General features: G+C 37.5%; 1 pseudogene; it reads left to right on the top strand.

Moving 5' to 3' along the window:
• Nucleotides 1-3,954: 3,954 nt before the first annotated feature.
• LOC125251031 lies at nt 3,955-6,818 on the top strand (annotated as a pseudogene).
• Nucleotides 6,819-17,914: the final 11,096 nt, after the last annotated feature.

Here is a 17,914-nt window from a genome sequence, read left to right as displayed (position 1 = left end):
TCGTTCATCTTTTTTTACAGTCTATGGGTTACACCGGAAACCCCTGTTAACAAACCAGCACTGCGCTTATAAATACTACATTATTAGGCATTATATAAGATGGAAAGAAAATGCCATCGAAACTTTCCTGGTTGAAATGTGATGAGTTTACAGGTATGATATAAACACCATTAAACAAAGTTGTCAGGGAAATAGGACCCAGAGGTGAAAGAGTGCAATGAACACAGTTTTAATAGTCCTTCAATAATAGAAACGTAGGCAGTCTGCCAAGTGCGGAGTCTCACACACACACACACACACACACACACACACACACACACACACACACACACACTCGCAGCTGGTATCAAAATCAAACAGTCTTTAACAACAATTAAGGGGAGCCGCAGAGCCGTCTCAGGCTAGGGTATCTTCAGGCTGGAGATGGTAAGAACCACGGCCGGCAGATGGAGAGACCAGGCAAAAGGAACCGAAGATACAGATGGTGAGATCCAGAGAAGGCGTCTGGGACTGGGACTGGGACTATGACTAAGGCTGAGGCAAACACAATCAGTGTTGGGCACGTTACTTTAAAAAAGTAATTAGTTATAGTTACTAGTTACTTCTCACAAATAGTAACGGGGTTAGTAACTGAGTTACATCATTATAAAAGTAACTAATTACCAGGAAAAGTAACTATTGCGTTACTTTTAAAAAATATTTTTAAATATATCAAATAACTTGAATGCCCCTAATATTAAATATAAGTCTAAGAATAAATTATTCTTGATCCGACTCGTGACTCATGATCCGCTCTTGCTCACGACATGAAATTTATCTGTACTGTACTACGTGTTAGCCATTAAAGGGTTAGTTCACCCAAAAATGAAAATTCTGTTATTTATTACTCACCCTCATGTCGTTCCACACCCGTAAGACCTTCGTTAATCTTCGGAACACAAATTAAGATATTTTAGTTGAAATCCGATGGCTCCGTGAGGCCTTCATAGCCAGCAATGACACTTCCTCTCTCAAGATCCATTAATGTACTAAAAACATATTTAAATCGGTTCATGTGAGTACAGTGGTTCAATATTAATATTATAAAGTGACGAGAATATTTTTGGTGCCCCAAAAATAACAAAATAATGACTTATTTAGTGATGGCCGATTTCAAAACACTGCTTCAGGAAGCATCGGAGCACAATCGAATCAGTGTGTCGAATCATGATCAGGATCGCATGTCAAACTGCCAACGGCTGAAATCACGTGACTTTGGTGCTCCGAACAGCAGATTCGACACACTGATTCATTGTGCTCCGATGCTTCCTGAAGCAGTGTTTTGAAATCGGCCATTACTAAATAAGTCGTTATTTTGTTATTTTTGGCGCTCAAAAAATATTCTCGTCGCTTTATAATATTAATATTGAACCACTGTACTCACATGAACTGATTTAAATATATTTTTAGTACCTTTATGGATCTTGAGAGAGGAAGTGACATTGCTTCCTATGGAGGCCTCACTGAGCTATCGGATTTCAAATAAAATATCTTAATTTGTGTTCCGAAGATAATGAGATGCGCAATATATCGGGAGTCATGGAGTGGGTCAGACATGATTTTAAACACTTCATTAAGTTTTGTTTTGTAGAAAGCCTTCTTTAAAGTGAATTTCGTTTTGTAAAAATTGTATCTTCATTTTAATCAATGTTTCATCAACCAATTGCCTGGATTTAATAAATAAGAAGTAAATATAGCAGGCAATTTGACATGGAGGCGCGGGCGCGATCACTGGCGCGTGAACTGAAGCACGTCTTAGGCTAAATGAACCGAAACTGAGCGTATAGGCTGGTTGCCTCGCAGACATGAGAAAAATATCTATAGAAAGCTTGAAATATCTACTTTAACGAAAACGAAATAATTAAAAACGAAAAGAAATAGGCTACTTTATTAATAAACAATTAAAATGTCTCCTTGCTGTTTTTGTCACATTCATAATCATTACTTTTGCCGGTTCTTTATGGTAAGCTTTATGTGCGCTTGAGTGCTATAGCCTATTTATTAAGGTATATTTTCTCCAGTATTTAAGAAATTAAATTAATATAAATGTGATTAGTCAACTTATGGCTTAAATGAACAACTACTAGTTGACTTGAAAAAAAACGTATTTCACATTTTTCGATCCAGCATGTCACAATTTCACAAAGGGTAGTCTGGTTTGAGCTCACGCTCCGCTCGCATGCTCTGACACACACACATCGTACATTATTATCAGTTTATAGTTATAAAAGTTTAAAATTGTATCTGTGTATGACTAACCCCAACACACACCAGAGAAAAATCTTTGCAGGTCCCACGGCTGAGAGAGAGCTACTCAGATGAAAACCGCATCAGTGAGCTCAATTATAGTAACGCGGCATTTTTTTTGTCAGTAACGGTAACGGCGTTGTAACGGGAGAAAAAGTAATTAGTTTGATTACTCGTTACTGAAAAAAGTAACAGCGTTAGTAATTCCCATCACTGAACACAATGTAACAGGTCAGAAAGGTTTCTTAAAACAGCGAGGAGCAAACGCCAGCGTGGGAAAGCAATAATCCGACACTAAAGCACGGCTAGCAGCAGAGCAAAGAAGGGGAAACAATCAGAGAAGAAACGCAACAGGTGCGTGAGCAATCAGCGCGAACGCTGAGAAGAAATGAGCTGCAGGTAAAAATAACTAAAAGAAACGATAGGAAGAAAGAAGAAAAGGAGCAATTAAACCTGGTTCATGACAAAAGTAGTAATTCATCAGCAGTAGATCAAAGCAATCGCTTGGCATGTGGGCTATTCAGTGATTGCAAACTGCTCTGAAAGTGCGTGTATGAAGGCCGCGCAACAGTCCCATGTTTTTACTTTGAAACATGCATTGCTCATGTTTAATTAAATCATAGCCTTTTGAAGTTTATCAGGTTAAGCCATATCGCAATTCCTGTTTTTCCATTAACAAATTTAAGACCTCCTGAAATGAAAATTAAGACTTTAAAGCAGCAATGTAAGACAGTCACTGACTGGATATAAAACCTTCAGATGACTGTATGCTTAATCCGATAACACCTTTAGTTTAAAATATGTTCGCTTGGTTATGTTTTATATTAATTCTGTAATTTTTATTTTGTTTTTCTTTTGGTATATTTTACTAGTACTTAAATTTTATTGTATGATGTTGTTTTGTTGTGTCTGTTGTGCACTTTGTCAGCATTCATGTTGTAAATCAACTTGACCTCGACTACTGTATATCCACGCCTTCGTAAATGACTGATTGTATGTATGACGTTTGAAAACTAGCTGTCCAGTCCTGGCTTAATGTTAATGCGTCCCTGGGTGCGTGTATAGGAACAACAAAGAGTCAATTATTAATATTTTTGTACGACTGGAATTCCTGATAAGACTGAACATAAGAGCAGCTCTCACAAGAAACAGACACCATACAACAAAACAATAAACTCAATAATCTAGAGAGAAAATCTCAAAGAAAGAGCATAGGACACCACCTTGCACACACTTCTCTCCTCACTTACAGTATATATGCATCCCCCCTTCCTACACCCTCTACTGTCTCCCTGACTCAAGTCACTTATGTTCACTAAGAATGTCTATATACCACATATGATGTATCTATTGTTTTTTTCCTTTTCATGTTTGGAATCCATTTAAATGTTTCAGTGTGATTGGTAAAATGGTCTCAATTTCACAGAAGTCGAATATATGATGACAAATCTTTAAAATGGAAGAGAATTCTGTTTCCCTATTGTGGCCGGTGTCCTTTCAAAAATATCTGATAATCATTGCTCCTCTCCCCCGAACCAGGTGCAACCCTTTGGGTCACATGAATAGGCCCAACACAATTCCAGAAATATTTGTGTATTAAATATTTACAGCTTGTTTGTTCTGGTCTGAGTATTTAAGGGAAACTGGCAGAACAGTCATTAAGATTCTGTAACCAGAAACGCCCCCTCCACACAGTGCTGTGTCAGTGTCTTGAGTCCTGCACCCAGAACATTCACACAACTGCTGTGCATCTCTCTGTGTCAGGTATGCATCTCTTAGATTCATCTTTGAGCAATTGATGTTATGTATTCATCATTTCTAAATTGGCTTCTTATTGTTTAATTTTGTAATTGGCATGATACATTTTTACCTGATGAATAAAATGTTACATTTGATCCTTTATGCTTCTGAAATCATTATGACCAGTAGATTAAGTGGAGTCTGGTGTTAGTGCGAATATTTTGTCCAGGATAGATCAAACTAAAAGCCCATGAATTAATAGAGCATGGGGCACATCATCTGGGACCCTTTGATTACTGTCTATCACTTTACTGATTACTGTGTATGACTTAGCAAGTTGACTATGAAAACTACATATGAGCAAACGTGTAGTGGCCGACTTAAAGGTAAATAGTTAACCCTGCATCCTCTGTCTAAGATCGATGCAACATCGGGTCCCTAATGAACGAATAATTGTAAGTATGGGATACCCAGAATATTCCAATTTTCAAAATGAATAAAAGTTAAACTAATAATAATCTCATTCTTAATTTTATTGTAATATGAAATTGGAGTCAGATTAAATATGGATCTAGAGTCCAATTGAAACTACATTATTACAAATTAAGTGAACTTTACAGAAGTGCAAGTAAAGGACATACACGCATTATACCTTCGCCCATACCATTGGATTCCCTCGTTGGCCCAATGGGTGGTCCTTACATTACTTTTATTACTGTGTCAAATTACTCTTGAAAGTGTTGCTATTGCATGATATGTGATCTCATGGTAAAAAATATTTATTGATCCTCCCCTTTGTGTTTGTGTGTAACAGGAAAAATGAACCAATTCCACAGACATAAGTAAGTTATATACAGTATATCATGCACAAGTGAATAATGTGAAGACATTTTAATATTTCTTTAAATGCAAGAGGATAAGTATTCCATTGTGATGTATATACCATTAAAACATGTTTGTATGTCTTTTAATTTTTTGCCTCCTCCCATACCTTAGTACCTGCGGTGTCAAGTATGTGCAGTCTATGGAGGCAGTTTCAGGGCCTCTAAATGAGGGAATTGTCTCTATCTGTAACATCTGCAAGTTCCTCAGCAATGCACATGTCAATCCCACAACTGATATGTGCTCCAATTATAACAAAATCAGGAATCATATTGAGCATGCTGAGCAGTGCCTGAAAACATCGGAGACAATGATTAAAGAAAAACTTGGATATTTGGATGATTGTATGGTGCGACTTATTAGAGAAAAGCAAAATGTTCAGCAGAATAAAAAAAACAAAAGCCTGACCATGGAAAATGTTTGCATAAAAATGAATTCTGCTAAGGAATCATTAAAGCGTTCCAAAGTGGCTTTGGAGCAGGCTAAAAAAAATGTAGAATCAGCAAAAGATGCCATAAGAATACATCAAGACAGTAGGAGCACATATGATAATGTAACAACTGCAGGGAGAGTACTGCTTGCAATACCAATTTTAGGATGGATTGCTGGTGAGAATTCCACTACTCCTACCATCACCCTGAATTGTACAAGTAGTAATTTATGAAGTTATGCATTCAAACATGTGTGACTGATGTATATTCAAGATATTTCTGTTTCCCTTCAGGTCCAATAATGATAATTGAGGGACAGAAAGGATCGGAAGAAGCTTTCAATGCCATCAGAGATGCTGAATGGGAGAAACAAAGCTCTGACTCTGAAGTGAGGAAATGGACTATAAAAGTGTATCGTTACAAGAAGCATAATTTCTAGGACACAGAATGAAATTGAGCAGACCAATGAGGCACTGAAGAAGTGTGAATGGGAGCTCAAAGAGATTCAAAAGCATCTAGAGGACACAGGCAATATTCAGGAAATGGTCAGAAGGGCTGTCACCCTTCTGAGTGTTCTTAGTGGAAGAGTCACTGTACTGGAGAGGCAAACTCAACGTTTCATCCTCTGGGACCCTGTGGTAAAGGCCATGGAAGATGTGATGAAGGCAGTTGTAACTATTGCAGAGAATCAGCTCCTCTATAGTCGGGGTGTACCAGACTTCATAAATGCTTTGAGGGAGAATTTTGGAAGACTTTTGGCTTTATGCAACTCACCCAGTAATTCTGAATGGAAAAGTTATTTCTGATCACCTTTATGTAACTCGCATAGGAAAGACTTGAAAATGTAAGGGCTTATTTGTGATTTAGAAACCACTGCAAGTAACTGTTGAAAATGATCTCTACACAATAATGTATGATGGTGCCTTTGGTAGCTATTTAGCTTATCATAACTGTTACGTATCCGGCGCCTGCTGGTTCCTGCTACTCCCCACCAGAGGTTGCCGGTTCACCATTTCATTGCACACACAGTCATACATCACTCTGGACTACATTTCCCATAATTCCCCATCTAGGAACCAACCTGTTTCCCATCAGTGGACCCTTTATAAGCTGCATCCAGACACACACACACAGGGCTGAGTATTGTTTAGTCGTATGTTTTCCGTGTTAATCCTTGTTCTTAGTTCCTAGCCTTGCCTTGTTTTGACCCTGGACTGTTTATTCCTTGTTTTATGATTGATTGTTTGCTACCTGCCTTGACCATTGCCTGTGACTTGGATTACTCTTCTGCCTTGACCTTATGTTTCTGTTTGCTGGTGTTTGACCCTTGCCTGTACGACTACGCACCCCTTGTCGTCACGACTCCCAACGTTACAATAACAGAGAAATTTAGAACATTTGACATGTATTAAAGAAACATACTTGCATGTTATGTTGTAAATGAGTAAGTAAATAAATAAATGATGCTTTTAATCACAATGCAAATGAGTTCAAATCTTATCCATTTTACATTCAAGAGTCTCAAATGCTTTCATGAATCACACTATTAACGTCATAAAATGCTAAATACGGAAAAATTGTTTGTTTACATGACAATCTTGTCAACATCTTATTCATTTATAGGTTAGATGGATTGTTATTCCTCAGCAAAATGTATCTCAAATTATAGTTTTCAAATTAAGTTTCAAAATTAACATTTCAAATTAGCAGTTGCTGTTTGCATGTTTCTACTGTAGCTGAAATAAACTGACATGTCTTATAAGGTGGGCTATTTTATGAAATGAGCGCTGTTTCCAGTTAAGTTTAGTTATTAAAGGAATATTTCAGGTGAATACAATTTAAACTTTATCAGCAGTAGGCTATTATTTGTGGCATGACCATGATTAGCTTAAAAAATTATTTACCCTATAAAAGGATCAATGCACTTGCACATAACCGTAAACAAGAACATTACATCTTGTGTTCTGTAATCATATAAACATAAAAGCATGTGTAGCGATTCAAATTATAATGTAATTCATGTATATGCCAGTACAGCCCAGTTACTGTTGTAAATATTGTTTTTATGACTAAAACTTTGACATCAGTTTGTTTAGTTTGTATTCAAGACGGATTGCAAAATATATAGAGACTTTAAGCTTAAAATCTTTCAAGCAATACAGAATAGACCACACAACATATAGAGTGGTTAATAAATAAAAAGTACTGATCTATGAGCCATGCAATTTATTTTACAATTATACTTCATCCTATACAAAAATTAAGATTAATGGATGAAGATATTCAATATACTTTGATCTGCAAATAAGCAAACATATTATTTTATTACCAAAACATACACTATCAAACCATTATCTTTAATATCCTAAACCAGTGGTTTTCAATCCTGGTCATGGTGAGCTGCATTTCCCAAAAACATTGTAACCCTAAGTCAATCAGTGGCAATGGTTCTATGTTCAACCTTTTGGGAAACGATGCCCAGAGCAGTGGATCCCCAGGACCAGGATTGAAATCCACTGCCCTAAACAATAACTTAAACGCACTGTAAACCCGAACGCTCAAAATACTTCATTGGTTTGAGTAGGACAAACTTAAATTGAACAAATTAGTTCAGTTAAATTAACTGCTATGAGTATTTAGAACTCTTTTTTTTTTCTTTGGAGTTCACAGCACTGATATATTTCAAGTAAACTGAACTGTTTTATTGTTTTGAGTTGCATGAACACATTTCTTTTAATTAACTAACTTAAGTTTAACTAACTGGGCTGGGATTTCTATTTCAATGCTTTGCCCAGCACTCGAAAGGCAGAGTAAATGCTAAAATTAAGTGTTATATAATGTTTTTTTTTTTTGTTCTATGGTGACAAGTAGCGCATGCGGCCTGGTTTGAACAGGTAAGTTACATGTTTTAAGGCAGCATCCAATGGCTATTTACACTTAGTCTAAATAAACTATTTGCACTTAATGCAAAAAGCTTTGGCTTAACTTAAAGAGCAGTGGATTATCCCCAGGACCAGGATCCCATGATTTACTCATCCTCAAACCAAACTAGGTGTATATGACTACATTCTTTCTCAAACAAACAGATATAATAACAAAATAAACGTAGTGAACCATTTTGAAGCCCGAAATAAATGCATCCATTCATCATAAAATAAATAAACAGGGGTTAATAAAGGCCTTTTGAATCAAAGCAATGGGTTTTCTTAAGAAAAAAATATATTTAAAACTTTATTCACAATAATAAATAGCTTCCGGCAGACACCAGTACACATTGATTTGTGGCGGAAGAGTGACCTCTGACCCGGTGCATGACGAACGCAGAAGCGCAGAGGATAGAGCAAAACAAAACACCGGTCACAAATTAGAAGTCTAAAATGAGAATTTAAAAAAAAAAAAAAAAAGCTGTAAATATTTAATACACAAATATTTTTGTAATTGTGTTGGGCCTATTCATGTGCCCCAAAGGGTTGCATATATACACCCAGGATGGCTTGAGGGTGAGTAAATCGTGGGATAATTTTTTTGGGTGAACTATCCCTTTAAGTTACGGATAATTCATAAGAGAGCTCATGAAAATAACAAAATATACAAAGAATGAAGAAAAACAAAACGCAAAACACCTTTGCACAGTTTTCAGAACAGTTCAATGGATGCACATTCAATGGAAGAATGGATGTAACTTTTTTTATTAAAAAAATGAGAGGGTGCAAACAAAATTCTTCTACCAAACTGTTTTATTTACTCTCCACAAACACACCTATAAAAAAATTTACAGATTACGCAGGAAATTTCGAAAACACAAAATAGGCTTGTGCATGTCACGTCATATCTGTACACATAGAAAAGTATAGCTCCGGCTACTGTTCCAGCTAACAATTTTTGTTTCCCAGAACATTCCTAGAACGGACATTCTCACCTTCTCTGCCAAGAAAGTTTTCTTTATGTAAAAGGGTGTCAATTGACCTCTTTGGAGCAGACGTCACAATTACGTCACTTGCAGCTGCGCGCGCATAGTGGTTGCAGAAAAATAGCGGTAGCAATTGGAGGAAAATGTGCAAAATCCACAGAATAAGAGAAAAACGTTTTGTTGTGCCTCTGCATGTTGGAATCGGAATGCAAAAAATATAGTCTTCATTTTTAAAGAAAACCATCGTTGAAAACGTCCTTTGAAGCTAAACTGAGACGTTTCACAGACTGGACTGATGACACCTGCAAGGATTAGTCTACTATTAAAGCAGGAATTTGAAGTAAACAGTAAGTCTACATAATATTCACATATGCAGTTCAGAGGACATACATACATAGCAGTTACAGCATGAAATAATATTTAAACTTATAACATTTTACATAGATAACTTTTAAACATAGTCTATAAAATTTTTATTTCACAATTCTGACTTTTTTTCTTGCATTTGCGTGTTTATGACTCCCAGTTCGGCCATTATAACTCGCAATTGTGAGTTTATTTTACAATTCTGAGGGGAAAAAAGTCAGAATTGCGGGATAAATTGCAATTCAGAAAAGACAGGATAACGAGTAGGCTATATATCACAATTCTGTTTTTCTTTGTAAGAAATGTGAGATATAAACTCAGGTTTGCGAGAAATAAAAGTCAGAATTCTGAGACATAAACTCGAAATTAACTTTTTTTTTATTCTTTTATTTCGTGGCTTCCATAGACTGCTACTGCTCAACTGTCATTTTCTGCAACCAGGTAGGCTCCGCCCATAAAAAACGTCATCGCTGTTTGCAAACACCAAATTGGTCTATTGGGTATTGGCAGGGCACCTTGGCTGCCTGGTCAAGTCAAAGTAATATATTTTTATTGCAGGATTAACGGAGTTATTTTACTATGTGTAACATATAATTTGTAATTGTTTAATAAAAGAGAAGAAAAGCATGTTAAAGTGATGTTTGTTATATTCGTGTCAAGTATGTGCAGTTCAACGTAGCTGTGGATATGTCAGTTTACAAAGTGAGTTTGCAGCATAGAGTATTTTGGCCAATCACAGCCATTTCTGTTGAAAATAATGACCAATCAGAGGTGTTTAAGTGAATGGTAGTGAGGTATCTGCTCAGTATCTCTTAAAACGCTGAATGTGTTTATGTTTAGCGCAAGTTTACTAAGGTCTACAGGCGGACAAATCCTCTCATTATGATGACAAAAGTGGATACATGATGTAAACAAAAGATGGATTGAACAGTTTAGTCAGATTCATTGACTAAAACAGGAGTTTTTGCACTTAAAGGGATAGTTCACCCAAAAATGAAAATTCTGTCATCATTTACTCACCCTCAGGTTGTTCCAAACTTGTATACATTTTTTTATGTTGAACACAAAGGAAGATATTTTAAAGAATGTGGGAAACTGAACAGTTCTGGGGCACAATTGACTTCCATATTAGGAAAAAAAAAATACTATGGAAGTCAATGGTGCCCCAAAGCAGCCTGGTTACAACTTCCTTCAAAATATCTTCCTTCGTGTTCAGCAGAACAAAGACATTTTTTACAACTTGAGGGTGAGTTTCATTTTTGGGTGAACCATCCCTTTAATGAGTTTGCACTGAACTGACTGATAGCTTCATTGTTTATAAAGGAAGCGCTCTTTACTCACTTGCTGTGTAATTTCAAGAGGAAAAGTACTGATTTAAATAATTTGAAAAAAAGTTTTTGCTTTTCATAACATTTTGTGATTTTTTTTTTTTTTTTTTTACGATTATATACTTAATACTTCAGTGCAAAAAAAGAAACACAAATAGACAAAATGACAAAAATAGATTCTTAAATGTTATAATAGTGATTTGATAATGTCTAGAAATAGATTTAAAAGCAAAATATGTGATTAAAAAAAACAGCCTATATTAGGGAGTGTGAATGGTTAAATCAATAAGTGATCCTCTGCAGCCATCTACTGATTATAGTGGTAATTTAAAATGTAATGTCTTTTTCAAATTTTAAAATAAAAGTTTTTAGAAAGTGTCTTTCCTATTCATCATTAAAAAATTAGTTTTACAAATGGGGACAACCTTTTTAAGAATAAAAAGTTTTTGGTCATCACATTATTTAAATTGGCATTTAAATTGGATACTTTAGACTTTTAAACTTTGAAGTAGCTTAGTTTCAAAGGTTGTCTACTCATTTTGATCGCGGCTACCACAGCATCTGTATAAAGTAGTATTTTAAGGTTGGTGCAGTTGTCAACAGCATTTTGGTTATTTTTTCTCTCTGCTATCACTATACTTTTGCATGGATTTCAATTTGTCAAATGGCTTCAATATGTCTAGACGTGGGTCCTTGTGATATTCGAGTATGGCTGCTACAGTAGCATGTATAGGGTCAGGAATAAAATATGTGACTTTTTTATGTTGAGGGAATAATATTTGATGACTTTATTAAAGTTCGCCATACCTTAGCTTTTGGTCAATTGACGCCACTGTTCTGATATTAATTATGTGTATGTGAAGTAAAACTGACAATTATCCAGTGCAGAACTTCCCCATTCGGATTTGGTTTTGGATATACAGCATTTCCTTTCATTTGTTATTTATTTGTCCATTCACTCCTAAAAGATACCAGAGGAGCAGAGCTGAAGCACAACCAAACCCAATGTTCTTCAAGACACATGCATGCATTTTTTTTTGCAACCACAAGAGGGCCAAAAGTTACACAGTGAGAGAATAGTCCAGATCAGTTCAATTTGCGAATGAAATATACAGTGCAATTTGCAATTCAACAAGTTCATTGGAAAAATTTATGAAAATGCTTCTTCATGAATCGGACATCTATATCACATTTCTGAGTGGGTGTTGATTTCTTCAGTTCTTTAGTTCATTTTATTCATGGTAATAACAGGGAAAATGTGCCATAGTCAAGTGCAGTGGTCACCAACCTTTTTAAGCCCAAGATCCCTGACCTCGACCTTTATGAAAGACAAGATCTACTTGATAGAAAGAGACAGCCCAGATTGTATTTAGTATTTTTTTTCGTTGCCAAAAATATAAAAAAAAAAATTTTTCTCATCCAATATTTTGAGCATCGTGAACGGTGAGCTGCTCTGTCTGCTACAGACTTTTGTCCCCTTTTTGCGTCCGTCTTCAGCGTTTGATGTGGGCTATTCACCTTTATCAATGTCCCAGTAGCATAAAAATAACATAAAATAAATACAAAAATACAGTACAATGACTGGAGAAATGTAATGTATTTTTGTACTCATATTTCTGTTATTTTCACGAGCTACTGGGAAAGTGATAAAGATCGACGGGTTGGCGACCACTGGTCTAGTGGAAGATTGCTGCCATCTACTAAAAAACAAACACCATGAAATTTCAACTAAAGCCACTAGATTTCACACTAATATCATACATCGTAGCGGTAGTGCGACAGGAAGTACCACTTCCCTACTTCTGGTCTTGGTCGCTATATTGTGAAGTAGGCCTATTGCATTTTTTTTTTTTTAGAGCTGTCATGATTCCTCGATTAAATTCAAGTACTCAATTTTAAAAAATCCTCAATTGCAATTTTACTGCGTCTGGAGTTTTGAGTGGTTTTGAGTGTGTACGCAGTTATTTCTTGAGACAAGGAAAAAAACAAATAGGATTCGTATTCGAATTCGTCCACAAAATCGAATTCGTGTGGATGTGGCCCTAGTTTTGTTTTCATGGACTTCTAGTTTGTTTTCATTAGTCGTGTGTTCCTTTGTTTGATTTTCCCACCACTCATCAGTTTCTATGGATGAATCTATCATCAACAGCTGTTCGCCATTTAATTAATCACCATGTGTATTTAAAGGGCTAGTTCACTCAAAAATAATGTCATTAATTACTCACCCTCATGTCATTCCATACCCGTAAGACATCTTCATCTTCAGAACACAAATTAAGATATTTTTGATGAAATCCGATGGCTCAGTGAGGCCTCTATTGACAGCAAAGACACTGAACCTCTCAAGATGCACCAGATCTCCCGAACCGCCGGAGGGAGCCATCACCCGAGTATTAGTTTACATTGGACTTCATTTCCCATGCACCCACATACCTGGGACTGATTACTCGTGCACCTGCCGCCAATCATTCTCTCACTCACCCACTATAAAGCACACACTCACACTCAGGCTGCGTTCCAGTTCGGTTTTAGACACGCACTCGCGAACTTCCCTAAACACTTCCCCTCGGGGGAATCCCTGCCGCCATTTTGAAGTGCGTTCCACTTCGTGAAGTGGACGAGGGAAGTTTATATGGACAGACCCTCGCTCCCTCGGTCAAAATCGAGTCTACTTCATATGTAGACTTCAGGCAGCTCCATAACCCACAATGCAACACGATTGTGACGTCACCGCATATCGCGTTTAATTGACCCCACCACAAACAACTCTATGATATATTAATTATTTTTTTAAACATTTAAAACACACATATATACATATAGAATGCTGTATTAAACAATTTTGTAAGGGGAAAAAATAAATAATAAATCAGCTCCATTGCGGATTCCAAGTGATCAAGGGCTTAGGACGTTCCAGTTCAGCCCATACAAAGGTTCCGCCAGAAGTGGGCACTCGTGCAACGTAAGCAATGACGTACATCCGAGTCAACGAGACCGAGTGAAGTTAGCGAGGGAAGGGCATTTAAAAACTGAACTGGAATGCAGCCCTAGTCCTGTGCGAAGTCCCGATACTGTTTATGCTGTCTGCCGCCTGCCTCGACCCTCTGCCTGATACCGTTTACGCTGTCTGCCGCCTGCCTCGAACCTCTGCCTGATACCGTTTACGCTGTCTGCCGCCTGACTCGACCTTCTGCCTGATACTGTTTACGCTGTCTGCTGCCTGCCTCGACCCTCTGCCTGATACCGTTTACGCTGTCTGCAGCCTGCCTCGACCCTCTGCCTGATGGACTTATGCTGTCTGCCGCCTGCCTCGACCCTCTGCCTGATACTGTTTACGCTGTCTGCCGCCTGCCTCGACCCTCTGCCTGATACCGTTTACGCTGTCTGCAGCCTGCCTCGACCCTCTGCCTGATGGACTTATGCTGTCTGCCGCCTGCCTCGACCCTCTGCCTGATACTGTTTACGCTGTCTGCCACCTGCCTCGACCCTCTGCCTGATACTGTTTACGCTGTCTGCCACCTGCCTCGACCCTCTGCCTGATACCGTTTACGCTGTCTGCCGCCTGCCTCGACCCTCTGCCTGATGGACTTATGCTGTCTGCCGCCTGCTTCGACCCTCTGCCTGATACTGTTTACGCTGTCTGCCGCCTGCCTCGACCCTCTGCCTGATACCGTTTACGCTGTCTGCCGCCTGCCTCGACCCTCTGCCTGATGGACTTATGCTGTCTGCCGCCTACCTCGATCCTCTGCCTGATACTGTTTACGCTGTCTGCCGCCTGCCTCGACCCCCTGCCTGATACCGTTTACGCTGTCTGCCGCCTGTCTCGACCCTTTGCCTGATGGATTATGCTGTCTGCCGCCTGCCTCGACCCTCTGCCTGATACCGTTTACGCTGAAGAATGACGGGATTGCAAGCAGGTTGAGTTAAGGACCTATTAGCCTGTGCCATCTAGAGTTTCATTACAGAACATTGTATTTCAAGTAACTTTTCTATAACTTAGAACTTTGCAACTACATGTCAACTAACACTCATTAGAGTATTAGTAGACTTTCAGGTTAGGGTTAGGTGTTAGGGTTCGGGGTAGTAGAATAAGTTGACATCTACTTGCAGAGATACTTATCCTTAGTAGAATGTCTGTTGGGGAAGCATCAAAATAAAGTGTTGGCAGATATTAAGCAGACAGTCTACTAATATTCTGGTAGTTGACATGTCAGGGTTCCCACTCTTTTTCAGCGATCATTTTCCAGGACATTTTCAATTTTACCACAACGGGAATAAAAGACTAGGATCATGCCCTAAAAAGCAGGGCTTAAAAAGTAAAAAAAAAAAAAATAAAAAAATTTAATCGTTCCACTCCGAGCAGCATCGGTATTTTAACATTTTTGTTCCAACGTTCCTTCTGTGTTATAAACGTTCCGAAACCGGTTTGATTAGAAAAAATAATGGTTAATAACACTTATATATTGTATATATATTATTATATACTAGCCTATATTAAGGTGACCATTATTTTAGAGCATTATTTTAAATTCCCCCGCAGTGTGTTATTAACGAACCAAACGTACCAAACAAACCAAACACCATACTACGGACAGAAAACCATATGAGCCCAGAATATGAATGCAACACATTTAATTACACATTAAGTGTTTTCCTCCCATAAAAAAAAAAAAAAAAGCCATTAAAAGACCAAACTTAGTAAACACTATATTAAAGCATAATATACAATTGGTTTGTGCCGAATTTGATCTTTATGCTATATTATGCGGCATTAAAAGTTTTCTAACAGTTTTCTATATGAGGAAAACGTTCGTGAATTTAAACACGTTGCATTCAAATTCTGGGGTCAACTGCTTTTCTGTACGTAGTATAGCTACTTTATTAGTATAATGTTTAGTGAGTTTGGTCTGTTAAAATTACTGTCTTTCTTAATACATTAAGCCACTTTAAGCATTTTCTTTAACGGTTTTCTATGGGAGGTAAAGGCTTAACGTGTTATTTAACGCATTGAGATCATTCTCATCTGATTTTTTTTTTTTTTTTTTTTTGTAGGCCTACATAGTATTTATTAGTATGATGTTTAGTGAGTTTGGTCTGTTAATATCACTGTCCTAGGCTACAAGCCAGTTAAGCTTTTTTCACGTTAAGCGTTTTAGAATGTCCCGTTGCCGACGCGTCATGCAGCCTATAATGGGTAGGCTATCGCGTTTATTTTGTTTTTCCTTTTTATTTAAAATATTCACAAACTTGTTAACTATATCATGAATTATATGATATATTCCGATTGTCAAATATGTTGAAGTGAATGTGTTTTGTTGTTTTAATGATCATGATCATGTTAATAAAACAACAGAGGATCAGTCGGATTTACATCACGTAAATTCATCAATTTTTCCCGAAATAAATAAACGTAAGTGACCTTCTGTTTGGAAGGGTTGCCAGAAGAACTTCTCTTTTCTCTCTAAAAACATGACAGCATGGTTGAGGGACTAAATTCAGATTTTTTAGAGAGAAAAGAGAATTTCTCCTGGCAACCCTTCCAAACATGCTATACTTGTCCCATCTTTTTAGAGATGGGACAAGAACATGACAGCATGGCTTAGGTTTGCAAAGTTGCATCTGAACAAACCATAAGACTCATAAGTGACCCATGTGATCCAATTTCAAACAAAATTAAAAACAAAATGTGACAATGTAGACTGCCCAAAATTAAAAAGAGAAGCTGTTCAAAATAAGAGAATTCTATGAACATGCAAAATGATTGCATACAGTGTAGTTAGTAGAATGTCTGTTGGGGAAGCATCAAAATGTTAGCAGATATTAAATAGACAGTCTACTAAAATTCTAATGACTGGTAGTTGACATGTAGTTGTGTATATGTAAGCACAATAGGGGCTTGCCGTTTTGGGTTTGTCCATGGGTTCCATGTCAGCCCTATCTGAATTAACTCAGGATCATTCAGATAGGGCCGAAATGGAACTCATGAACAAACTCATGCAGGGCCCATATCTCAAGCTCATATTGTGCCTACATTGGCCCCACCAGGCATGTGCACAGACATTTCAGTGAAACGCAAGTGAAGCATTTTCTCCAGTAACACTGATAATACAGTAGGTGCATCTAAAGGCACATAGTAAAACAAATGTTCCATATATTGTTGGAAAAACAGTGTTTCTCAATTAAAGGAAAGTTTTACAAACAGCACAAGTTTCACAACTGTCGCTTCAGTTTAACAGTTCAGGGGTGCAAAAGCACTCCTAAAAGCATTAGCTGACTATGGTGACAAGTTTTTTTTGTTACACACAAACAGTTATTCAGAAGTTTGGCGTTTCTCAAAATAACAGTTTCAGCAAAAAAAAAAAAAAAAATCTTGTTATTATGACCTCTGGACTTAAATAGATTATGCTCTTGACCAAAGTAAGGAAGTACTAATATATCTCATTCATTTCGAATGTGACCAGTTGAATGGTCCTAATACTTTACTGTTACGTTCCACGTATGTTTTTGTATTTTGTTTTTGTTTTCCCCTCCCTCTCTTTTTTTCTTTTTTTGTTATCTATCTGTCGAATTTTAGGTTGACGGTAAAGTGGTGCTCATCTTGGTGACGTCATGACGCTCTGACGTCCCAACCAGCGTTCTGCCAATCTGCGGGTGGCTGATCATTTAAAAGGCTTTGGCGGCATTCCTCTTGCAGTGAGCGTTTGGGCTCGGACCTCACTCAAGCTTGTCGAGCCAGAGCCAGCCATCCTTTGTGTCTGCGAACTGTTTATTTAGTCTGTGGTTCATTGAGACAGCACCTGGTTGTTTGTTTCTGTGTAATAGTTAAGCTGACGGAGTTAGAGAGTGATACAAGTCTCGTGTTAAATGTTTGAGCCCATTTGAATTCTGGCGTGAAGTCATTATCTGTCAACCGAATGGTTGACAAATAATGAACCCTTTTGCTGCAGACAAGTTTCTCGTGTTAAATGTTT

The sequence above is a fragment of the Megalobrama amblycephala genome, linkage group LG17 (assembly GCF_018812025.1).
Source record: "Megalobrama amblycephala isolate DHTTF-2021 linkage group LG17, ASM1881202v1, whole genome shotgun sequence".
NCBI lineage: Eukaryota > Metazoa > Chordata > Actinopteri > Cypriniformes > Xenocyprididae > Megalobrama > Megalobrama amblycephala.
The sequence above is the reverse complement of the archived record's forward strand: the minus strand, read 5'-3'. Positions and strand labels throughout refer to the sequence as shown.